General features: G+C 42.3%; 1 long non-coding RNA gene across 1 annotated transcript in view; it reads right to left on the bottom strand.

Moving 5' to 3' along the window:
- The window catches only part of LOC141278080 (uncharacterized), a 36360-nt gene extending 14488 nt beyond the window's left edge, over positions 1-21872 (bottom strand). Inside the window, exons 1-2 of the long non-coding RNA XR_012330336.1 lie at positions 21689-21872; positions 18106-18224 (exon numbers count right to left, since the gene is read on the bottom strand). This is a non-coding gene — a long non-coding RNA (uncharacterized lncRNA). The remainder of the gene's footprint in view (positions 1-18105; positions 18225-21688) is intronic.
- Between the last annotated feature and the right edge of the window lie 3663 nt (positions 21873-25535).

Raw genomic sequence — 25535 nt, 5'->3', positions numbered from 1 at the left:
ACCAACAGTATGTAAGAGATGAGAGAGAGGTTTGGACTGGAGCTGTTGAAGATTTCAAGAAGATAGAATGTTTGCCCAGGGTGTGGGCTGATCCTTGAATAATGAGTTGGATTGAGAAGGTTATTCAAAGGGGGAAGGAGGAGATCAAAAGCTCCAGATGCTCAGATGTGCTGAGCAGAGGAAGCAGAAACAGGAAAACCAGAGGAGGGCTGCTGTCAGGAAGATGTACAAAACTTGCACGGATAGGATAAGAACCAGACTTAAGACTTTGAAAGACAAGACTTTTTTTCTTAATGGAAGTATAGTTGATTCACAATATTATGTTAATTTCAGTATTCAGTTAGTGATTCAGTATTTTTGCAGATTATATTCCATTATAGGTTATTATAGGTACTGGTAATACATCCTGTGCTATACAGTGTACTTATCTATTTTATACATAGTGGCTTGTATCTGTTAATCCCATACCCCTAATTTGTCCCTCCCCCATCCCTCTTCCTTTTGGTAACCGTAAGTTTGTTTTCTATATCTGTTGAGTCTGTTTCTGTTTTGCATATACATTCATTTGTATTATTTTTTAGATTCCACATATAAGAGAGAGCATACTGACTTATTTCACTAAGCATAATATTCTCTAGGTCCATCCACATTGCTGCAAATGACAGAATTTCTTTCTTCTTATGGCTGAGTAATATTCCATCGTGTATATATACAACATCTTCTTTATCCATTCGTCTATTGATGGACACTCGGGTTGCTTCCATGTCTTAGGTATTGTAAATAATACTGCTATGAACATTGGGGTTGGGGTGCATATATTTTTTCAAATTAGTGTGTTTTTTTTTTTTTTTTTTTTGGATGTAAACCCAGGATTGGAATTGCTGGGTTGTAAGATGGTTCTAATTTTAGTATTTTAAGAAACTTCGGAATTGTTCTCCATAGTGGCTGAACCAATTTACATTCCCACCAGCAGTGCAGGAGGGCTCCCTTTTCTCCACGTCCTCCCCCACACTTGTTATTTATAGGCTTTTTGATGATGGCCATTCAGACAGGTGTGAGGTAATACCTCATTGTAGCTTTGGTTCGCATTTCTCTAATAATTAATGACGTTGAGCATCTTTTCATGTGACTGTTGGCTATCTGTGTGTCCTCTTTGGAAAAATGTCTATTGAAGTCTTCTGCCCGTTTTTGATTGGATTGTTCAGGGTTTTTTTATTGATTTGTATAATCTGTTTGTATATTTTGGATATTAATCCCTTGTTGGTTGCATCATTTGCAAATATTTACTCCTATTCCATAGGTTGTCTTCTCATTTTATCGGTGGTTTTCTTTGCTGTCAAAAGCTTTTAAGTTTAATTAGGTCTCATTTGTTCCTTTTTGCTTTTATTTCTTTTGCCTTATGAGACAGATCCAATAAAATATTGCTACGATTTATGTCAAAGATTAAACCCTAAGCTAAGGTGTTGAGTCTCTAAAAGTGGAAATTCAGGCAATGACTGTTTATTCTCTTTCCTGGCTGGTTCAACCTGGCCCCAGAAAAATCCCTGTCCCACTGGACTCCTCTCATGTCTGAGCCTCCTTCCAGGGCTCTGCAAATTCCTGGGGTGACCGGTCAGCCCCACTCACTCCTCACTCCCTCGGCACCCTCCTAATTTCAGTATTTGAGGCATGATATGGGGGTGTTTGAAGGATCAGAGAGGTAGAACAAGGATATTTTCAGTTGTTTAGTGGTTTTTTCTTCATTCCCTCTTTCCTAAGCTCACACAAACCTGTCTTCAGGTTTTCTCCTCCTTAGAAATCTGAGCGACCACAAATAGATACCATATGACGTCTTGTCTCGCCTGTCCTCTCATGCAGCCTCTGAGCAGGTCATGTTATGCTCATCATAGAGCTGGGGAAGTGAGCAGGCAGATGTAGCAATGTGCCCAACTCACATGGCACACACACAGCTCACGTCCACAGGAAGGTGCAGCTCCCACCGGGCGGAACCACCCTGGGCCCCCGCTTCTCTCGCCTTTCCAAGGCCCACTTACCCTCTGCAAACACAGTTTGTTTAGGTCCATTGAAGGTGTTGGAATGGGTGCTCTCCAAAACCCCCACTGGATGCGGATTTCCTTCTTCCTCTCTTCCTCATCTTTGCCTTTCCAAAAAGACCAGTGAGGAAAGGGGATCAGTAGAAGAATTTGGAACAAAAAATGAGTTACGGTCCACCAAGGTTAGAAGGAAGATTTTGGGTTTTTCCTCAAATTACTTGAAATAATAAAAGAATGTAAGAGTCATGGGATTTAGGGAGCAATGTTTTCTTTTTCTTCCAAAGCATTTACTTACAGTGGAAGTGCTGAGATTAAGCCCTAAAGAGAAATGAAGTTACAAGACATAAGGTTTAAAATGGCTGTGCCTTACAATATAACATCAGTATTTTTAAAATAATTACATCAATTTCCTTCCGATTGAAAAAATGTTAAATCAGAATCTTTGTAGGTCGTAATATGCAAGTCCATTATCATTTGGATAATGCACAACAGTTGTTTTCATAATTTAAAAAATAACATTTCCTGGGCTTCCGTGGTGGCACAGTGGTTAAGAATCCACCTGCCAATGCAGGGGACGCAGGTTCGAGCCCTGGTCCGGAAAGATCCCACATGCCGCAGAGCAACTAAGTCCTCGTGCCACAGCTACTGAAGCCCGTGCGCCTAGGGCTCATGCTCCACAAGAGAAGCCATCGCAATGAGAAATCCACGCACTGCAACGAAAGGTAGCCCACGCTCGCCACAATAGAAGAAAGCCTGCATGCAGCAACGAAGACCCAACACAGCCAAAAATAAATAAATAAAATAAAATAAATTAATTTTTAAAAATCTTTATAAAAAATAACATTTCCAAAACTTGCTTTAAAGCATTTACATAAATATTTGTGTGATTCTTTTGCCATATCTATAAAGAATATATATATATTTTTTTCATTTAGATTAATTTTTGCTTAGATGTATTCTGATGATTTTCTTGCCTGATACTTTCTTGAGAAAGCATTTTCATTTTCATTTCATTTTTTTCTTAAGAAAAAAACTATAATACACAGTGCATAATAACATTCATTTAGATTTTTCACCTTAACCCGATTTTTAAATTTGCATTACTAAAGCAGAACCTACCAGTAAAATGAAAGGAAAAGAATAGACTACTGCATTTACAGAATATATTTCTAATTTAAGAAACATCTTCTGCATTCTGAACTGTAAGTGTGGATTATGTATGAATTTCATAGGATTCGGATACTAAGTAGATTTTCTGATACCATGTGAATCTAGGTTTCCCACTTTAAAATATCAAGTGGTCTCCTTTAGACTTGGTATCCGCTGAGATGCTTTACAAGATTGGCACTATAGGAACAAAATTTAACTGTAGCTATTATACATGAAAAGAAAAACCCTCTCATGTTTTGAGAGGAAACAGGAAAAACAGCATTGAGTTAGTGAGGAAAAAGCTGTAGGTCTCTGTTTTCGCTGCTTCTTATCTCACAGCTTCGTTTGTAACACCAGTTCCCTGGTAGTTTCAGGGTTTCCACTTAATGATGCTGACCGTAACAAACCTACATTCACTGTATCTCCAGGAATGACTCTCATAAAATAAACATCCAACCATATTAGAATAAATTGTGTGTCTTTGTTAATATAGATTCATAGGAACCTAAATATATTCCTGATACATAAAATGGACACGTTTCTTTTTCCATTTGCTGGATCCGAATTTGAACTTACCAGCTGAAAAACTTGAAGACTGTAAACCTGGAAGCCCATGATATTCCAGGCATTTTAGGAAGGAGAACAAATCAAAGTAGCCCAGTCGAGGGCCAGTCGTAGACATGTGTGAGGATTATAGGTACATATTCCAGTTAGCCTGCTGACATCAGGTATGAGGTTGGCCCCAGGTTTAATGAACTTTCTTATGTCAAATATGCCGAAATCCATGGGATTAGCCAAGTCTCTGTTGATCTAAAGCACCTGGGATTTCTGCCGTCCATATGTTTTCATTTAAGGGCCAATTTACCCCAGGAAAGCTCAAAGGAGAGTTCCAAAATATATTGCTGTAACATTAAATTTACACAGTTGGCTTGCATTTAAGCAGTGTGTAGATGTTGCACATGATATGTGTAAACCCTTTATTAGCAGTGTCAGCTGTTGACAAATTACGTGTAATTCTGGCATTGCAGGAAACTCTGCATATGCTGCATGACTGCTTCTGTCAGTGGGGAAGGCACAGCTTTTCACGGGCTGGATCAATGGGCACTGCAGAAAGGACCTGATTTAAATGACACTGGCCACCTGTGAATATCTGTTAGGCTCCCAAACTGCCCAGATTTGATTCCTAATCTGCAAAGAAACCTTCCTACCCAGTGGCTCCAGGCCACTCCTGACTCTGCACTTTCATGTCTTGGAGACCCAGATGAGGGAGAGGCCTTGCAAGACCATTGCTGGCATCCGAACAGCGATCCATAGGCCTCTTTCTTGGTCTAAAGAAATGTAGCAACAGTGGCTCTATTATGGCAATCCCATGCTAACTGTCCTCACACTCCAAATGCTAGGTCGACGGGAGCATAAGGAACGGAGCCATCAAAGAAATCGGTTGAAAGTCTTGAGTTGAAAACACCCACAGATCGCACAGTCCCCATCAGGGCTTTTCCCAGGGAAAAAGGGCCTGGAAGGAGGCTGGGACACAGCCAAGAAGGCTGCAGCCTGCTCCGTGCCAGGTGGCCCTCTCTGAGTTCATCCTGGGAGTCATGGGGACTCCCAGGGAGACAGGGAGGTTGGAGTGGCTGGGCCTCTCACAAATCCCAGTGAGCGCTGTGATGAGGATGTCCCTGGGCTGTGTCCTTGGAGGGCGGAGAGGAGACACATGTTCAAACGCCTGTGGTGCCAAGATGAAGCGTGTAGGATGCGGCAGGCTGAACAGAGGAAGGGTGTGGGTCAAGGTCAGAAGACGTTCACATGCAAGTGAGGACCCAGCACACAATCCTGTCTGAGGAGCCAGATTCCCACCCCGTGTAAGCGCGTAACATCAGCTACCGAAGAATGGAGCTGTAACCGTGTCATTTGTAGGAACTTTAAAAGTCTAGTCTGAGAAAACCAAGTCTGGGAAGTACTCTGAAAAGCACAGTGGTCCATTTACCCAGGTGGACGACCTAACAGAATCCCTTGTGTGTCTGAGCAAGAGGCAATAGTGTTAAAATCCAATTTTTAACAAGAACCAACCAGGTCAGAATGGACCAAGAGAAATCAGTCACTTATGGACAAAAGGAAAACTACATTTTAAAAAAGGACATGATTTTATCACCTTGCTGCAACTTCTTACATATGACTCAAGTCTTGATAACAGATCAAACCATTAACAACTTTCTGGTTTCTTAGGTAGGCGCTGCTTGACTACAAACCTACTGCAATTAATTAAATCAAATGGATTTAACAGAGTCTTCTGCATGACATAAAAGAAGTAGATGACATCCATCTTACTAGATGGCAATTCCAAATAATCCCACTTTGCTGTGGTGTCTCATTTGTTGTTTCCCCACATAGGAGTATAAGTATTTCAAGATGTGAAGTGGGAAAAGCTGATGTTGCATTCTCAGGTTTGTCTCATTATGTTTTCACTTTCTTTGCCACTCTTCAGATTACAGGGTTGGGGAGAGGGACCAAGATGCTGTCTTGAACCTTCTCTCTCCTTCCTCCTGAGAAAGAAAGCCAGCCCCTGCCATCCTGGACCTGGTCTGGGACTCTTAGCCAGGCCTTGCTGTTCTCCCCATGAGTATAATAGCTGCACTGCATGTCAGCATCAGTCCAGGCCACCCCGAGACCAGGATGCAGCAAGACAAAAGCAAGACCTCCATGTGGTTATTTCTGAACACTGAAAAATACAAGTATCATACAAGCCACAAAAATGACCAATAATGCCATTTTCCTGGCAAATAGGAAAGACTGCTTCTTCTTTACTAATTATAGCTTTAGTCTTACTGTTGTCTGCTCTGCTTCCAGATAAGATTTGTGAATCTCTCCAGTAAAAAAATTAGCCCCGCCTCCTGACAGCACCCAGTCCAGAGTAGACCCCACTCCCTTCAGGCGTCCGCAAAACCACCTAACATAAGCCCAATCCTAGGAGTCATTCTAATACCCTCTTGCTGAGATACCCCCTTCCCCCAGGGTGGGTTGTCCCTTGCTGCAGCTCCTTTGACCACAGGGGTGTCCTGGTGTCCTTTGACTGGAAGCCGTGGGCCCCGTGCTCCTCCATGGGCACACTCAGTCACTCACAGCACTTCAACCCATCTCCAGGGGGACAGCTCTCCAATCTCTGTTTCTCGCCTTGACCTCTTCATTGGATTATACTCAAGTTTTCAAATGCCTGTCAAATATTCCTAGATGCCATGTTGCTAGAAATCCAAATAAAGTTTGTCCCAAACTAAACTCATCATCTTTTCCCCCTTAACGTCTTCTCTGCTTCCTGCAGCTCCCATCTCACATAAATCTGTTCTCTCGGGCTTTAAGTAGGAAAGGAAACCTATAGAAGGGCTAAAAGTTGCTAGATAACATATCAGGAACACCAAAGCCCTTAACCAAGTGTGAAATTCTACTTGAGTATTGTCCAAAAAATTACTCTGACACTTGTTAAATATGGTAAGAAAGTCTATTCAAGAAGGGACCACTGCAATGGGGTTTTGCAGTAGGGGAGAGAGATCGGACTCAACCCCAAATAAGGACATGTGGAGATTTACTGGCAAGGAGCAGAGTGGGAGTCAGTGGATGGAACACGACATCAGAGCTGGGGGACTCTTGCTAGCACAACTCGACCGGATTCTTGCAGAAGGCAGGTGATGGTTGGTGATGAGGATGATAAGATATCAAGGGTGGAGAATGAGGAATTTGACCAAATATTGATGGTGGGAGATTTTCACTAAACTGACCCACCAGGATTCTTGCTAAAACTGAACTAAGCTGCCAAGGGTCAGAGCCCAAGTTTGGGGCCTGGTCCAGAAGACGCCTCAGAGGAGCCCAACCCAGGTTTGGTCAAGGAGACAGTCTTTGTCAGTATATGTGGCTTTATTATTCTTAATTTCATTTTCTTCCAATTTCAAACAAAAACAACAGAACAGCCAATGTTTAAAGTTCAAGGATATGGCAACACAAGATGATGATGTTCTTCGTATGTGAAGACTTAATTTTGGGGGAAAAATTGCCTAAAGCAGCTGTTTTCTTCCCATATGTTTCTGTTTAAAACGCTGAGAAATCCTAGCTTTGTAAAATTCATACTGACCTGTCCTCGCCGTTTGAATGATCCTTCCATCAGTGTAAATGGAAGGAAGATGCCACTTACTGAAATGTTAGTCGCAGGCGGCAAGAATACTATGTTCTTCTCTCATGTGCACCTCTCTGTCCAGGTCTTCAGCTCAGCGTTGAAAAGATACTTTTCCTCCTGCTTTATCTTCAGCTAGGACATGGGTAATAGCAGTATTTGACAATAATCTGAACAGATAGTTTCTGAGACTGGATTTCCATCAGAATCACTGGAGGAGTTCTTTTTCCTTCATCTCATGTTTTTCTTTTAAGAAACATAGATTCTCAGGTCCCCACAATGTGCACTATCCCTGAGATTCTAATTCAGAAGATTTGGGACTTGAGAAGCATGATCTGTGAATGAAAAACACAAAACAAGAAACTCTCCCAGGTGATATTGATGACCAGCAAGACTTAGAAATTACTTACTAAATAAAATGACTTATATTCTGGACATTGTCATTGGGTCAATACAATACATTCTACCTTACTACCCTTTAAAACATGAAAATAAAGTATTACTTTTTATATAAAAAGTTAAAGACTAGGGCTTCCCTGGTGGTGCACTGATTGGGAGTCTGCCTGCCAATGCAGGGGATGTGGGTTCGTGCCCCGGTCCGGGAGGATCCCGCATGCCGTGGAGCGGCTGGGCCTGTAAGCCATGGCCACTGGGCCTGCGTGTCCGGAGCCTGTGCTCCGCAACGGGAGAGGCCATGGCGGTGAGAGGCCGGCGTACCGCAAAAAAAAAAAAAAAAAAAGTTAAAGACTAGATAAAGCAAAATATTTAGAATGCTCTCTATAAATGTTTAAAAATAAATAAAATCCAGTGTGTGTTCTTCTCAAGTTTTATCAAGGTGTTTCATTCATAATATTAAACAAAATTTCTTTTAAATACAATTTTTCTTAAAGTATCTCTTAGAAGCCCTTCCTAAATCTTGCTTCTGTTCCTAAGCTTCAGGGCAGCCCTTATGAATAGTTCGTTTTTAAAAAACAAAGATGGGTGAGCTTTCTCTTGCCATTTCTGTTCTGCTTTTACTGATGGCGGCTGGTTTACCATCTCTTCCAGATCCTGTGCACACCTCCAGTAACCAATTAAAAAGATAGAATTTATTTTCACCAGATGGTAAGGTTCTTGGGGGCAGAATTATGTCTGTCCTTTCATTACTGTGTCCCCACTGCATTTAATAGCATCTGACCCGGAGTGTGTGTTGACTCTTTGTTAAAGGGGTGAATGTACAAATTTACAGTCGAGTAAGTGGACCTGATCTTCATGTGAGCAGCACAGATCATGACAGTCTTTTCTAACCAGAATGAAGTCATTTGTCCTCTCAGAAGTAAGAAATGTACCTAACCCCTCATATAAAGGGCGTCTCTCTGACATCAACTGTGATTTGAAAAGTTTATGACAGTGCTATCTACACAAATATGAGATCATGTGATGCCAGTAAGTATTGGATCACTGGTCACAAATGTATGTCTGGCTGCCTTGGAAAAGTTAGTGTAATGTAAGAAACAGGCACTTCTGAAAAGCTAGATTCAAGACTCATATTTGTCCTAATTTAATTGCATGAAATTTTACTCTACCTTTCAGCTTTACCGGCCTCAGTTTCTTCCTGTGCAAAATACTTCTAAGGAGTAGGTTAAATTAAAGTTAACATTCTTAGCAATTCAATGATCTTTTCTTAGGAGAAAAGTTTAAACCACATGGCAGACAGAATAACATAAATCCAGTCTTTTTTTATTTTTTGGTAAAATATAGAAAAAAATGAGATGCCTATAGTCATCTGTTGATTTTTATGTAAAATGTCTTTTTCTTTGTTACTTTTCTTATTCTTATCCCTGTAGTTCTCTTTTTACTATTTCAATATCTTACACATGCTTCTATGAATTGCCTTTGTCCCATGATCCTGTGCTTATCAATCTTACGATTATCCTTTTCTTTCTAGATTTTAAGATTGGGGAGATCAGACACCAGGCTACTTTTATTTCTTTATCCACAGTATCTGATAATAATATAGGAGCTCAGTACAACTTTGATGATGAGATAAATGAATGAAGAAGTACAGGAATGAAGAAATGGATTGTCAATGAGAAAACAAAACAACAAAAGGAACTTACCACTATCTCAGCCTTTGAAACTTGGAAACATTTTATTATATTTTATATTTTTTAATTGTAGTAAAATACACATCACAAAATTTACCATCTTCACCATTTTTAAGGGTACATCTCAGTGGCATGAAGTACATTCACACTGTTGTGTGACCATCACCACTATCCATCTCCAGAACTTTTTCATCTTCCCCAAATGAAACTCTGTCCCCATTACATACTCCCCATCTCCCTGCCCCAAGCCCCTGGCAACCACTGGACCTTGGGTTGCTTCCACCTTTTGGCTGTTGTAAATAATGCTACTTTGAAGATAGTTGTTCAAATATCTGTTCAAAGCCCTGCCTTCAATTCTTTTGGTTAAACACCCAAAAGTGGAATTGCTGGATCATACAATAATTCTGTTTGATTTTTTGAAGAACCTCCATACGGTTTTCTGTAGTGGCTGCACCAAATTACATTCCCACCAACCGTGTACAGGGTTCCAATTTCTCCACGTCCTCACTACACTTTTATTTTCTGGGTTTTGATAGTAAGCATGCTAATGGGCGTGAGGTGGTGGCTCATTGTGGTTTTGATTTTCATTTCCCTGACGGTTAGTGATGTTGAGCATCGCCACATGTTCTTATTGGCCACCTGTAATACTTTATGTTTTTGATGAGGCGTTTATGGTAGTCAGCCCCATAGATGGTTATTTGAACTTCTTACAATTTAGTTGCTGTATTACTGCAAACAATTGCAGACAATTTAGTTGCTGTATTACTGCCCTGAATGGTTTGTTACTCTCACACGATTACATGTTGACCAGTTGTCAGTCTGGTGCCTGGAGCTTTGCGCCTGTCATCTCATTTGATTCTCCCCCAAACTGGGAGTGGCACATGCTGGTGTCCCCATTTTATAGACGAGGGTGACACAGGCTAAGTGACTTCTCCAAGGCAGCATGACTAGTTCCCAGCCCTGCTGGAAATCAAGCTCTGGGCCTCCGACACCAACATAGTTTATTTGGGTGAACAAGTTGTGCTCACTGTGTTGATAAGCCTCACAGGTACTCAACACTGTGAAAAAGCAAACCCCCCAACCACGTAACTGCTCTTTCCTACTTAGATCATCCCAAATAGGAGAGACCCCCGATGATGCCATGTGTGTCACAGGGAAGCCCTTTCGTGTCAGGGCATCCTAACCCTGACTGGTACCTGGGCACTTCACTTATGCTGACACACAGCCTAAAAAAGGTCTTTACATCTTAATTCAGATGGTCCTTCAGCTTGATTAATGCTGTTAAGTAAAATGCTGTTACGCATAAAGGAAAAAAATAAATAGGACCTAGCTAAGTGCTTTTTTATTAGCCTTAGGGCAAGTTCATTAACTATGCTGGAACTGTTTTGTGTAATTTATGCATTATGTGCATGTACGTGTAGTACCGGATAAAATAGATCATTGACTCAATTAATGATAGCAGTGCCACCTCCCCTACTGGGTTTAGGAATCTATCAGAGTTTCTGATAAATCTAGTCTTCAGTAGCTTATGCATGGGAGCGACCTTCCATCGAGAAACATATATTTGGGCTTGGAAAAGGTCAAAGTGCCCTTTTATAAGCAGAAAATGACTGAATCAGGATCATTAGCAGCTCTGAGTAATCCTATTATTCAGTCTTCCCCTCCCGCCCTTCCTGCCACCTTAGAATTGTATTTGAGACCAATTTCCTCAGCGTCTTCCTTTTCTGCTGGTTTAGCAGTCTCATTGTACTTCTTCTGGGTCAAAAAGCATTTTTAAAATGTTTTGGCACCAGGGACCAGTTTCGTGGAAGGCAATTTTTCCACGGATGGGGTAAGAGGGTGGGTTCAGGCGGTAATGCAAGCGGTGGGGAGCGGCAGATGAAGCTTCGCTTGCTCCCTAACCCGCCACTCACCTCCTGCTGTGCAGCTCAGCTCCAAACAGGGTCTGTGGCCTGGGGGTTGGGGACACTGGTACTAAACAATCCGTAGTCTTTAAGTAATAAATCATCAATACCCACATTTAAAACAACCAGAACAAACTTGCTCAATTAACTAAAACCATCAGTCTAGTCTTTAAAATTTTCATTTAATCATCTTAAAACACAGGAAAAGAATGTGTTAAATAGCAGATGAATTCCAAGAGTCATTATTAGAAACCCATAGTTCCACTGGTCTCACAAGTCCTAATACTTAAGTTAACCTTGAGGTAGGGGTTGCATTTGTACAGATGTTGGGGGGAGTTGGAGAGTATATCTGGAAAAAGGCGGGGGATGAGACTGCGACTCGGGGAGGCTGCCCTGGAAGACCGGGGACAGTCACAGCACACTGCCAGGTAATGTGGTACCACAGCTTACATTCGCAGAGCTTCAGCAAAAAGATAGAGGAAAAGTGATGTATTAATTTCTTTAGGAAACTGACATAAATGTTTTGCACCATAAAATATATAAGAAGAAATTTGTGTGAGATTTGCAGCAAAAGAAAAGCTCAGAACATTTATAGGAACAGAAATTGACAAACAATATTGATGAATATATGGATTACATTACCTTTCTTTTTAAATAAACATGGCTTTCAGCCTAAAAGTAAAAAAGCCATTGGCACAAACGGCCTTGGATTTTCCTGAGCCTAAAATATTTGGAAAGCACTTGAAGGAATTTTCCTGAACCTTCTGCTACACTCACTAATCCCTACCTAAGCTACTCTTGAGTAAACTATTTTGAGAATGACTCATCCTGTACATACACTTGCCTCCTTTCAAAACACCAGCCCTCTGTTTGTATCATCTTTAATTTCTTTCATCAGTGTCTTATAGTTTTCTGCATACAGGTCTTTTGCCTCCTTAGGTAGGTTTATTCCTAGGTATTTTATTCTTTTTGTTGCAATGGTAAATGGGAGTCTTTCCTTAATTTCTCTTTCAGATTTTTCATCATTAGTGTATAGGAATGCAAGAGATTTCTGTGCATTAATTTGGTATCCTGCTACTTTACCAAATTCATTGATTAGCTCTAGTAGTTTTCTGGTAGCATCTTTAGGATTCTCTGTGTATAGTATCATGTTATCTGCAAACAGTGACAGCTCTACTTCTTCTTTTTCCAATTTGGATTTCTTTTATTTCTGTTCTTGGATTGGAAGAATCAACATTGTGAAAATGACTATACTACCCAAAGCAATCTACAGATTCAATGCAATCCCTATAAAACTACCAATGGCATTTTTCACAGAACTAGAACAAAAATTGCACAATTTGTATGGAAACACAAAAGACCCCAAATAGCCAAAGCAATCTTGAGAAAGAAAAACGGAGCTGGAGGAATCAGGCTCCCAGGCTTCAGACTATACTACAAAGCTACAGTAATCAAGACAATATGGTACTGGCACAAAAACAGAAGTATAGATCAATGCCACAGGATAGAAAGCCCAGAGATAAACCCACATACATATGGTCACCTTATTTTTGATAAAGGAGGCAAGAATATACAATGGAGGAAAGACAGCCTCTTCAATAAGTGGTGCTGGGAAAACTGGACAGCTCCGTGTAAAAGAATGAAATTAGAACACTCCCTAACACCATACACAAAAATAAACTCAAAATGGATTGAAGACTTAAATGTAAGGCCAGACACTATAAAACTCTTAGAGGAAAACATAGGCAGAACACTCTATGACATAAATCACAGCAAGATCCTTTTTGACCCACTTCCTAGGGAAATGAAAACAAAAATAAACAAATGGGACCTAATGAAACTTAAAAGGTTTTGCACATCAAAGAAAACCATAAACAAGATGAAAAGACAACCCTCAGAATGGAAGACAATATTTGCAAATGAAGGAACTGACAAAGGATTAATCTCCAAAATTTACAAGCAGCTCATGCAGCTAAATATCAAAAAAACAAACAACCCAGACCAAAAATGGGCAGAAGACCTAAATAGACATTTCTCCAAAGAAGATATACAGACTTCCAACAAACACATGAAAGGATGCTCAACATCACTAATCATTAGAGAAATGCAAATCAAAACTATAATGCGGTATCACCTCACACGGGTCAGAATGGCCATCATGAAAAAATCTACAAACAATAAGTGCTGGAGAGGGTGCGGAGAAAAGGAAACCCTCTTGCACTGTTGGTTGGAATGTAAATTGATACAGCCACTATGGAGAACAGTATGGAGGGTCCTTAAAAAACTAAAAATAGAATTACCATATGACCCAGCAATCCCACTACTGGGCATATACCCAGAGAAAACCATAATTCAAAAAGAGTCATGTACCACAATGTTCATTGCAGCTCTGTTTACAATAGCCAGGACATGGAAGCAACCTAAGTGTCCATCGACAGATGAATGGATAAAAAAGATGTGGCACATATATACGATGGAATATTACTCAGCCATAAAAAGAAATGAAATTGAGTTATTTGTAGTGAGGTAGATGGATCTAGAGTCTGTCATACAGAGTGAAGTAAGTCAGAAAGAGAAAAACAAATACCGTATGCTAACACATATATATGGAGTCTCAAAAAAAAAAAATGGTTCTGAAGAACCTAGGGGCAGGACAGGAATAAAGACGCAGACGTTGAGAATGGACTTGAGGACACGCGAAGGGGGAAGGGTAAGCTGGGACAAAGTGAGAGAGTAGCATTGACATATATACACTACCAAATGTAAAATAGATAGCTAGTGGGAAGCAGCCACATAGCACAGGGAGATCAGCTTGGTGCTTTGTGACCACCTAGAGGGGTGGGATAGGGAGAGTGGGAGGGAGGAAGACTCATGAGGGAGGAGATATGGGGATATATGTATATGTATAGCTGATTCACTTTGTTATAAAGCAGAAACTAACACACCATTGTAAAGCAATTATACTCCAATAAAGATGTTAAAAACAAAAACACCAGCCCTTTTCACCAAGCCAGCTGCAGCCATGAGAACGGAAGATCTAATCTGCCCCTTTAACTCATTCAGGATCATGAAGTCCCATCACAGCAGAGGCCAGGAATAGTGCTGAGTTGGCTGGGTTGGGTGGCTCCTGGGTCAGCTTCTATGCGTCTTTGCAAAGGGCCTTATCAGCCACTGAGATGAAAGAGCTGGGCTTCAAGGCCAGACAGCTGGATGCGAAGCTGGCACCTTCTCTTACTTGCCATGAGATCCTCACCAAATTCGCAGGGCTCAAAGCAAAATGAAAACGTGGGTTCCTTTGTTCAGAAAGCGTTAAGAATCTCCAGACAGCGAGGGCAGAGCACTGCACCAAGCCTGAACTATCTCTGATGTTCCTGTGTCCTTCAGCACAGGGATTTTTCTACCTCAGCTCCATGTCTTCACCCACGTAATTCCCCATGATCTGTCTGCATTACTGGGCCGTGGGAATTAGGACAATGAAGACAGCTCTCATTTACTAAGCTCGAACATGCCACAGTTTCTATGCTGAGCTTTCTACCTGCACTGTGTTTAATCTCTACTTGATGCCCCCCCCCACATGTCTCATGTCAGATGCAGAAATTGTCTGTGGTCCCTGAGCGATGGGCTCACCATCAGCAGCTCACTGCTCTTCAGTGACAGAGCAGGACCGGAACCCGGTTCTTTCTGTATCCAGCTCTGCTTTTCATCACCTGCCCTGCCCTCAAGAAAAGCTGATTCACAAGCAAAATCCTATCCTCAATTCCTTGCCCTAATGCTTTTTTTGTTTTTTAGTACATTGATTCACCTTGGAAAAATTTCTGTAAATGAGCAAATAAAGACTAGATACCGTGACCCTGTGAAAGCAAGGGTGCAGATGCAAGCGACTACATCTGCAGGGAGGGGAGGTGGAAGCAGGAAAGCATAGGTCTCATGAGCCCAGTTCCCTAGAATTTGGTTCGAGGAGTCCAGGGCCATCCTTCCAGCTGAGAGGTCCCCTGTTCCTCCTTCTCCTGCCCTTATTAAAAACAGGAAGCTTTGTTACATCTATAACACCTTTCATTTTCTAAGCTGGATTGATTCCTGATAAGCATTCCTTTTAATTATTCTTTAATGTTTATTGCCTTTTCTTATCAAAAAATGGTGGCATGTTTAAGAATTCTGTCTTTTTTTCTTTTTCTGAAGGAAATCATTGGTCCTTCTCTCTACCCGCTTCCTGCATTTCTGCCATTTGTGAAGTTGAGTTTCTGGGAGTGGGAGGGGACCTGACTACCCAGGACAGTTATACTGGAAGTGAATCTGGAATCTGGCTGGGCTTCCAAAACCACTCATCTACAAAGAGGTTTTATAGCCTTGTAAACAGCTGTGGCAGTAAAAATCTCCCTGTTCAAATGACCAAATAAAGTAAGATAGGACTAATTTGATTTTTTTTAAGTGGGCTTTTAGAAAATAAAAAATCATTAACCCTAATTAGGTTTAAGTTGCCTATTTAATGGGCTAATTTATTTATAACATATTATTTGTATAGGAATGGCATTTCCACTATACACCTCTGTGTGCAAATAACCAGTTTCAGTAAACTGGGTCTATGTCTGATGAGAGTGTATGTCTGTCCTTCATCCAGAGAGCAATTCCCTGTCCTCCTCCTTTCTTATGTCATTAACCTGTGCAATAAGGTCCTGTTCTTATCCACATTTCCACACACTACAGCCCAACCAGAGCCTGACTCAGTGCCTGAGTTGCAATGCATCGACTCCAGTAATAGGATCGCAGGTCTGATGCACAGACTTTCTCATTGAGTTTTTCTTTTCTTTTCTTTTCTTTTTTTGTCACACCATGTGGCTTGCGGGATCTCAGTTCCGTGACCGGGGATCGAACCCCAGCCACGGCAGTGACAGCACCAAATCCTAACCAGTAGGCCACCAAGGAACTCCCTCATTGAGACTGACGGGTGCAGTATCTGCTTTTCCCTTGCAGACCAAAGTAAGGGTTTTTGTCTTTCATTTTTATCTCTGAGACTGTCAGCTAATAATGTAGTTGTTCCAGGTATGGGTACGACTTGAAACTATAACTGAGTCACTGAATACCTCAGAAAAAGGAAGGCAAAAATGTCCGGGACAGACTGGCCTCATCCTCATCCCTCATGAATTATCCGTCACAGCAGTCGCTACCGAACAGAGACTCTCCAGCTCCCCGTAGAGTACCACACAAACTCTCTTCCACCCTCACCTGTAAAATTTTAATCCAGATGTTTCTTGTGTCTTAAACATAATCATAGCTGTGGGAATTCCTTGCCAAAATCTTGTGATAGTCTTTCCTACTACATTTTAACTCAATGTCCTCTTATTTTATGCTCAGACACGTGGAGAGGATTTGTTCACTGTCTCTTGCCCGTGATTTTTTTTTTTTTTTTTTTTTGGCTGCTTTGGGTCTTTGTTGCTGCGTGTGGGCTTTTCTCTGGTTGTGGTGAGCAGGGGCTACTCTTCCTTGTAGTGTGTGGGCGTCTCATTGCGGTGGCTTCTCTTGTTGCGGAGCATGGGCTCCAGGCACGTGGGCTTCAGTAGTTGTGGCACATGGGCTTCAGTAGTTGTGGTTTGCAGGCTCTAGAACACAGACTCAGTAGTTGTGGTGCATGGGCTTAGTTGCTTCGTGGCATGTGGGATCTTCCCGGACCAGGGCTCGAACCCGTGTCCCTTGCATTAGCAGGTGGATTCTTAACCACTGCGCCACCAGGGAAGCCCCCTTGCCCGTGATTTTGATCTTCAGCTGTGATTAAGTCTCCTAATGTTCACATACAACGTTATTTTATGACAAAGAAAAATATTCACAAAATGTGGTTAAATGAAAAAAAATAACCTCATATTTCTGGGGGAAAGCCAGCAAAAGGGGGGAAACAAGGCAGTTAAATAATTAAATATATGGAGAAAGTATAGTGGGAGGATGACACATGCCAACATTAATCGTCACTGCCCCAGGTCCCAGAAGTAAGAGGGTAGTCTGTTAGGTTTCTTGCCATGTTTTGAAAGCTCTGAACATATTTTGGAATTATAGCATTAATGTTGTAATCATTAAAATACTACAATAAATTGAATAAAGAGATTGATTAAAGTCAGACCAAGGGAGCATTCTGAACCTGAGTTCAGACCCTGGTGGGCTGATTCTGAATTGGTAGGTCTTTCCACGCTACACTTCTCTGTCTGGGCCATGTGCTCACAGGCTGGTGGGGGAGGAAAGGAGGGTGCAATTCACTTCTCTCCATTTCCAAATGCCCTACTGGGATCAGAATTACTGCCTAAATGACCAAATAGCTTGACGTGTGTTAATATCAAAAGATCTAATTTGAGCTAACAGGATTGTATTCAGCAATCAGTAGGGCTGGGGTTAAGGTTTGATTTGAAGAGGGAGAGGATGCGTAATTATGGCCATACCTTTGTTAAGACCGGCTTGCCTTATTCTAATTATAAATGTTTTTAACAAATTGCCCCTGTGAACACTAGTTTAGGTCAAGTCTTGGCCACTGAATTCAAGAATTCCCAACATAATACCAGCTACATGCTAGACAGACTGTTTGATTCAAATTTATTCAGTGTCTGAATCTCAAATGATTTTCCATCAAAGGGATACTCCTAAATTCAGTCTCTCACCCATCCCTTAACAATTCCCTCCAGAGAGAGAGACAGAGAGACAGAGAGAAGGAAGTGAGGAAGGAAAAGCCCATTTTGTAGCATTTGTCCACTCACCGTCCATGGCCAATTTCAAGCCACCACGGTGACATCACTGACCTCAGAGCTGGAAAGGAACGTGCTCCGTGGGCCCTCCTGAGTTGGTGTGAACTGGTTCCAGCACATCACTGGACACAACTCCAACGTTGTTGCTGAGGATTTCCTGAATTTCAACCTCTCTGTGAAAACAGAGGAGCTACGTGTAATCAAAAATTGTATTACAAATCAAAGAAGATCTAAATAAGAGGAAAACCATGCTGTATTCAAGGATTGGAAAATCCAACCTAGTAAAGGTACCATTTGGCCCCAAATTGATCTCTGCAATTCCTATCAAAATCACAGCACGTTGTTGTGTAAATATAGACAAGTTTACTCTAAAACTGATATGGAAAGAAAAAGAACCTAGAACAGTTAAAACAATTTTGAAAAAGGAGAATAAAGTGACAGTATGCACATTACTTGACTTTAGAACAGGACTTGTTAAAAAGCTACAGTAACCAAAACAGCATGATGTTGGCAAAGGGTTGGACACATAGACCAATGAAACGGAGTAGAGATCCCAGAAATAGGCCCACACAAACACACCAGATTTTTGTTAAAGGAGCAAAAGCAATTTAATGGAGGAAAAGTAGTTTTTCAAAAAATGCTGCTGGACATTTGGGTTGGTTTCACTTCTTGGCAATTGTGAATAATGCTGCTATGAACATGGGTCTGCACATATCCCTTCCAGACCCTGCTTTCAATTTTTTTAGATAAGCAAAATATGGTATATACTCACAATGGAGTATTATTCAGCCATAAAAGGGAAAGAAATTCTGACACAGGCTATAACATGGATAAACCTTGAGGACATTATGCTCAGTGAAATAAGCCAGTCACAAAAGGACAAATACTGTGTGATTCCACTTACACGAGGTACCCAGAGTAGTAAAATTCTTAGAGACAGAAAATGGAATAGCGGCTGCCAGGAGCCAGGAGGTGGAGGAAATGGGGAATCCTTTTTAATGGGTACAAAGTCTCAGTTTGGGAAGATGAAAAAATTCTGGAGCTGGATGGTGGTGGGGGCGGCACATCAGTGCGAATGTACTTAACGCCACTGAACTGTCCACTTTAAAATGGTTAAGATGGTATATCTTATGTTACGTGGTGGAACTATAACATATATAGAGAGAAAAAATAAAAAACAAAAACCTTGACCTAAACCTCACGCTTTGTAAAAATTTAGCACAAAAAGAGTCATAGATTTAAATGTAAATATAAAACTGTAAGACTTTAGGGAGAAAAAATAGAAGACAGTCGTCTCAGGATCTAGGGCCAGGCAGAGTTCTGAGACCTACAACAGCATGAGCCATAAACAGAAAAAATTAATAAAGTGGATTTCATCAGAATTCAAAACTTTTGTGTTGTGAAAATCCCAGTTTATGAAGATGAAAAGACAAACCACAAGCTGGGAGATACTATTTACAAACCACATGTCTGAGAAAGGACTTGTATCTGAAAGATGGGAAGAACTCTCAAGTCTCAACAGTGAAAAAAACAAATAACCCATTTGGGAAGTGAGCAAAGACATGAACAGACATTCACTGAAGAGGAGACATGGGTGGCAAATAAGCAATGTAGGACACTTACATTGAAATAGTCAGCACCAAATGCTGGCTGGCAAGGATGCAGAGAAACTGAATTCCCATTCATTGCAGGTGGGGATGAATGTGGTGTGGCTGCCCTGGAAAACAGCTTGGCTGTTTCTTGTAATACTAGCGTGCACTCTCCCTAAAACCCAGCAGTTGTGCTCTTGGGCGTTTATCACAGAGAAATCAAAACTGACGTGCACAGAAATGCTGTACATGAATGCTCATAATGGCTTTCTCTGTAAGACCCAAAAAACTGGAAACAACCCAAGTTTCCTTCAGTGGGTGAAAGGTTACCCATTGGGGTTCATCTATAGAATGGGACCCAATGCACCAATAAAAAGGAACAAACCCATGGTACATGCAGCAGCCTGGATGGACCCCAGGGGCATCTTGCTTGGTGGAAAATGTCAAACCTGAAAAGGCACTATTCCTGAAAGATTCCATTTTTGAAACCTGGAAATAGCCCTAGAGATGCAGAGCAGGTCAGTGGTTGCCAGGGAACCGTGATGGCGCAGATATAAAGGGGCAGCTGGAGGGGCTCCTCTGTGATTGTGATTGTGGTGTTGGTTACAGAGACTATTCACGGGAGAAGATGGCCTGGGACACACACACACACACACACACACACGCACGGCAACTGTATGAAGTGAGGGATGTGCTGATTATCCTGACTGTAGTCACCACGTCACAATATATACTTCTATCAAAATATCACGTTTTACACCTTAAGTTCATACAACTTGTATATGGTCAATGATACCTCAATAAAGCTGTAAAAATAAAACCAAAAAAAAACTAAGAAAAACATAAATTAAATGTGTTATTTACAAAACACATCTAGGTAAGCTTTATTTTTAGGAGAGGTGGGGCTGATGCCCTGAAACCCACAGCAGCACAACCCGAAGCCCCAGGACACTTTCCACAACCCGAAACCCCGGGACACATCCCACAGCACAATTCCTTGGCGTCAGATACTATTTACTAACGTATCTAAAGTGACCCTCTTGAAAAAAATATTTTGGTCATTTATTCTGGTTTTCCACTTTTTGCTATTACTCAAAGACTTCTACAACAACAACCCAAACCTCCCAAGCCTCTCTCGGGTGTGTCCTTTTCTAAGTCAGATGCTCCACCCGGGGCGGCTCTGGCAGGGAGGATGGGGTGGAGGACAGAGGATGGAGGCTCCACAGGACAGCTGAGCATGGGCTGGGGGCAGGGTCTCCAGGACCCTGAGATTAAGCTGGGACCCAACAGCAGTAGAGGAGCCCTTCCAGAGAACAGCAGAGGGGGTGCCCCTTCCCTTCTGCTGGGGCGGTTCCTCCCAGCCCCTTCCTCTGCTCTGCTCCTCCAGGGGGCATCCACTTGGCCTGGGGCCCCCCAGCTCCACATTAGCAGCTGTCACTCTCCCCTCCCTCTGCCCCTGGCAGTATCCCGCCATTGTGCTGGCAGCCACAGGCCACTAAATCGGATGAATAAATAACCTTCTGATTCAGAAATGTGACACACTTGGCAAGGGGCAAATGGTGCATGTTTCACTAAGTGTGAAAATATTGTCAGGGCTACTACAGAGTGGAGACAAGTTGCAGAAATGGCATACAAATGTCACCTAGAGAGCTTCCTGGGAAATGCATTCTGAAAACCAACTATTAGGTCTGCATGTGGCTCTTAAAAATGTCTTACTATTGATATTACTATTAAACTCATCTGAGAAGTAACCGGAGAAATGTCCCCACATCAGTTACTCTGCAAAGAGAGACCCAGGGATAGAAGCAGGAATGAAATCTCTGTCTCAAGGAGGGGGATTCCCTTTAATTTTGGAAGAAAAGGGGATACAGGAGAAATGTCTTAGATCTAAATTTTTGTCTTCCAAACTAGTTTCCAGGAGATAAGTGTCTACAATCCTTCAGTGGATAATAAAGCAGATTGTCTCTGACCTGCACGGAGCCGCACCACCAGCTCACACAGATCCTGCATGAAACACAGCCCTGCACAACACACGAGGGTATAATTACCGTCTGTGCAAGTCCGTCCTTGGAAATTCAGTTGACGCCGAGCAGAGAGCACCACCAGACAGCCATATGGCGTTCCCTCTCGCACGGCGATATTTTTATTCAGAAATTACCGTGCAGGCCCTGATTTTTGGCTGCCGGATTCCTAAATCTGCCTTGTGAGGCCTCCTTGCCGTGCTGCATCTCAAGAGCTGCCTTTGGATACAGGGGGAAATGATTCATAATTGAACCAAAGAGATTCTTTTAATGAACTTGCCCCAGGGGATATCAAGCTCTTTTTATGAGCAAGTTTAATGAATCATAATGAATTTCATCATACGAAACAATGTGGATCCACCATAAAGAACTCAGGAAGTGAAGTGGTCTGCACTCGAATGGGAAGAAGCACAGGGAATTATTTGGAACCCACGGGCACAGAATGAAAAGAGAGAGTGTCATATATGGAGCTTAAATATTGGGAAGGGGGTATATAAATACAACATACATGACCTCTAAAGTAATTTCAGCAAAAAACAATTCTATGTACAAATTATTTATGGTACTCTTCTATAAGGGCTCTTATAGCTTGTTTTCAAACTCTGTTTTTAAGAGAAAAGGATTCCTTCCCTTTAAGACCCTGTTCAGATGTCTACTCTGTGGTGTAATCTTTTCCAGACCCCCCTTCCTGAGTCTTCAAATATCTGTGCTCCCCCAGCCCTGAGGCCTTGGCTCTGCAGGCACAGTGTGGTGGCACTGCCTCTGCCCTCAGACTAGATCAGTAACTCCTAAGGTCACGGGAACATGAAGCGCTACCCTCCCCTCGAGGAACTTAAACCCAGCGGGAGGCCGACAAGTGAGCAATTACATAACACATTTTTGTAGGTTGCAGTGATGGAAGGAGTGTAGGGAAAGCATTTCGCCACCTTGTCAAACAGAACAGGCATTATGGAAACTATATTAATGTGAAACATGATGGGGGTGCCTGCCCACCAGAAACACTCTGGATCCTTCTCTGTCCTGCTCTGTGCCCCAGGAAGCTTGTCCTGGGGCCTGCAATAACGGCCTCCCTGGCTCTGGGGGAGCCCCGAGTGAGAGACGGCGGAGGGAGATCTGTGGGTGGGGGGCGAGAGGTGGGGTTCCTCACGCCCCTGCCTCCGCAGTGTTGGCCTCGGGTGCCTCCCACCCCTTTTCCTTTCCACACCTCAGCATGCAACCCCTCTGTTAAATATCCCTTAGTTACGCAGCTCTAGCGGCTCCCCGTTTCCACAGGATGGATAAGAATGAGCAGATGAGAGGCGGTGCCGGGCAGTGGGCACAGTTCAGGGGGAGAGTGCTCGGCCTCTGGTTAGGTGTCAAGCAATTCCATTGCCTGGGACACAGAGCAGATGAGGCCCAGGAAAACCAGGGAGCCAGCAAGATACATGTGGGGATCCTGGGTGCCCTGCTGAGGAGCTGGGAGCTTACCCTAAAGCCTAGAGGCGGATTACAGGGTGGACCAGCAAGCAGTTGCTCTGGGAACAATCTTTGGAATAAGCTGGAGAGACACTGTGCACTAACCCTGGTTTCCTCTGTTTTACTGCTTTACGCAACTGGGAAGCGACCTTCATGGCAAAATGGTTTAGCGAAATGTCATCAACCCCCGCTCAGCCAGCGCAAACCAAGACTTCGGAGGCATCTTTGTGATGCCTTGTTCTGGATTTTCAGTACAACCGCAGGACATGCCAAAAATAAAATTTAAAAAAAGGATACTAAAGTAACAAAAGATTTGTTTAAAATAGGGAAAGACAGTTCTGTATAAGATGATTAGTTCGTTAATATTTAGAGCATCTAGTAAATCCCTTATTGTATACAGAACAGGCAATAATCTTTGTTAAAATCTTTGTTAACAGGGTTTCTTTCTCCCTCATTAAATAAATGTTGAACAAGTTTAAAAGAAAGTGGATTTGAGGGTTGCCAGGTTACAGGCTTAAATGCGGCACTTGTATGTCTCATGCCGGTCCCGCTAAAAGATAAAGGGAACTCATCAGAATGTTCTAAGAAATGGGTTGACCAGATTCATTTCCATTTTAGAAGGACTGTGTGGCTCCTTGAGGAGAACAGTTTGAATTTGGACCGGCTGATGAGGACCTGGGACTGGGGCAGTTAGGAGACTATGGTCTTTATCCTCATGGTGAACAAACGCAGGTGGAAGCAATGGAGATGGTAACAAGGACTATGGAGGGAAGGGCCGTGAGGGCTCCAGGATGGCCCCAAGTCACTGTTTGAGCACCGGGGGAATGTCAGTGCCAATTCCAAGGGTGTGTCAGGGCCCCTGACACCAAACATCTAGCAATTTGGAAACTCAAACATGGGCAAAAAACAGGAAGGGGAAATATCTTTATTTAGATATCCCAACTACAAACATTTTGGTCCCTTGGACGTGTTATTTCTGTCTGGACATTTAAGAAGTGTGTGGGGCTTCCCTCGTGGCACAGTAGTTAAGAATCCGCCTGCCAATGCAGGGGACACGGGTTCGACCCCTGGTCCGGGAAGATCCCACATGCCGTGGAGCAACTAAGCCCGTGCACCACACTACTGAGCCTGCGCTCTAGAACCCGCGAGAGACAACTACTGAAGCCTGCACACCTAGAGCCCGTGCTCCGCAACGAGAGAAGCCACAGCAATGAGAAGCCCGTGCACCACAACGAAGAGTAGCCCTGGCTCACCGCAACTAGAGAAAGCCCGTGCACAGCAACGAAGACCCAATGCAGCCATAAATAAATAAATAAATAAATTTATTTTTTTAAAAAAAGAAGTGTGTGGCTATTTTTAGGTTGTATCTGCTTTCCCGTGGTTTTGTACCTAGAAGAGATGAAAGCTGCTGGCATTCGGGTCACATACCTTCCTTGGAAAAGAAAGAAAATGCAGTTGAGTTTAGGACTCCTTGAATAATGGGATTAAAGATGGGAAGCTGAGTTAACCACAGTGAAATAAAGAGCGATGGCACGAAGATGAAAACAGGAACTGTCTGGTGGAGGTGTTAGGACCGCAGGCAGGGCAGGTGGGCTGGGTCAGTGTCCAGGAGGGGGGTGGGCTTTGAGCACAGCATGTGCAGCTGCAGAACCGAAGGCGAGGTCTGGGGTGCTGCTCTTGCTGTCTGGGATCCAGAGGCCTCCATGGGACTCCAGGCGGAGGGTATGTGGTTCTTCCTACCAGCAGCGTGCAAGAATTTGTCTCTGAGGTTTTTATATAAAATATGCAGCTTTGGTGGGGGGGGGGGTGAGAAGCAAGAGGGCCTGAGATATTGCTTTTAAATTATGTTGTTTTCTTGGGAAGAGAGACTACTTTTTAAAAAACATTTTTGGTGGTAAAGAAACTTATAATGTAAAATCTGCCATCTTAACCATTCTAAGTGAATAGTGTGGCAGTGTTACCTAAATGCACATGTACAAAAGATCTCCAGAGCCTTTACATCTTGAAAAACTGAAACTCTGAGCCCATTAAACAACTCTCCATCTTCCTCCCCCTCCCCCGACCCCCAGAAACCACTACACTGCTTTCCGTGCCCATGAATTTGACTATTTTAGGTACCCCACATGAGTGGAATCATACAGCATTTGTCTTTTTGTGTCTGGCTTATTTCACTTAGTATTATGTCCTCAAGGTTCATCCATGCTGTAGCCTGTGTCAGAATTTCTTCCCTTTTTTAAATTAAAGTATAATTGATGTACAATATTATATAAGTGACAGGTGTACAATATAGTGATTTCACAATTTTTAAAGGTTATACTCCATTTATAGTTATTATAAAATACTGACTATATTCCCTGTGCTGTACAATATATCCTTGTAGCTTATGTATTCTATACATGGTAGTTGTGTCTCTTAATCC

The sequence above is a fragment of the Tursiops truncatus genome, chromosome 2 (genome assembly GCF_011762595.2).
Source record: "Tursiops truncatus isolate mTurTru1 chromosome 2, mTurTru1.mat.Y, whole genome shotgun sequence".
Lineage (NCBI taxonomy): Eukaryota > Metazoa > Chordata > Mammalia > Artiodactyla > Delphinidae > Tursiops > Tursiops truncatus.
Note: the sequence above shows the minus strand (reverse complement) of the source record. Positions and strands in the feature narration are given on the sequence as shown.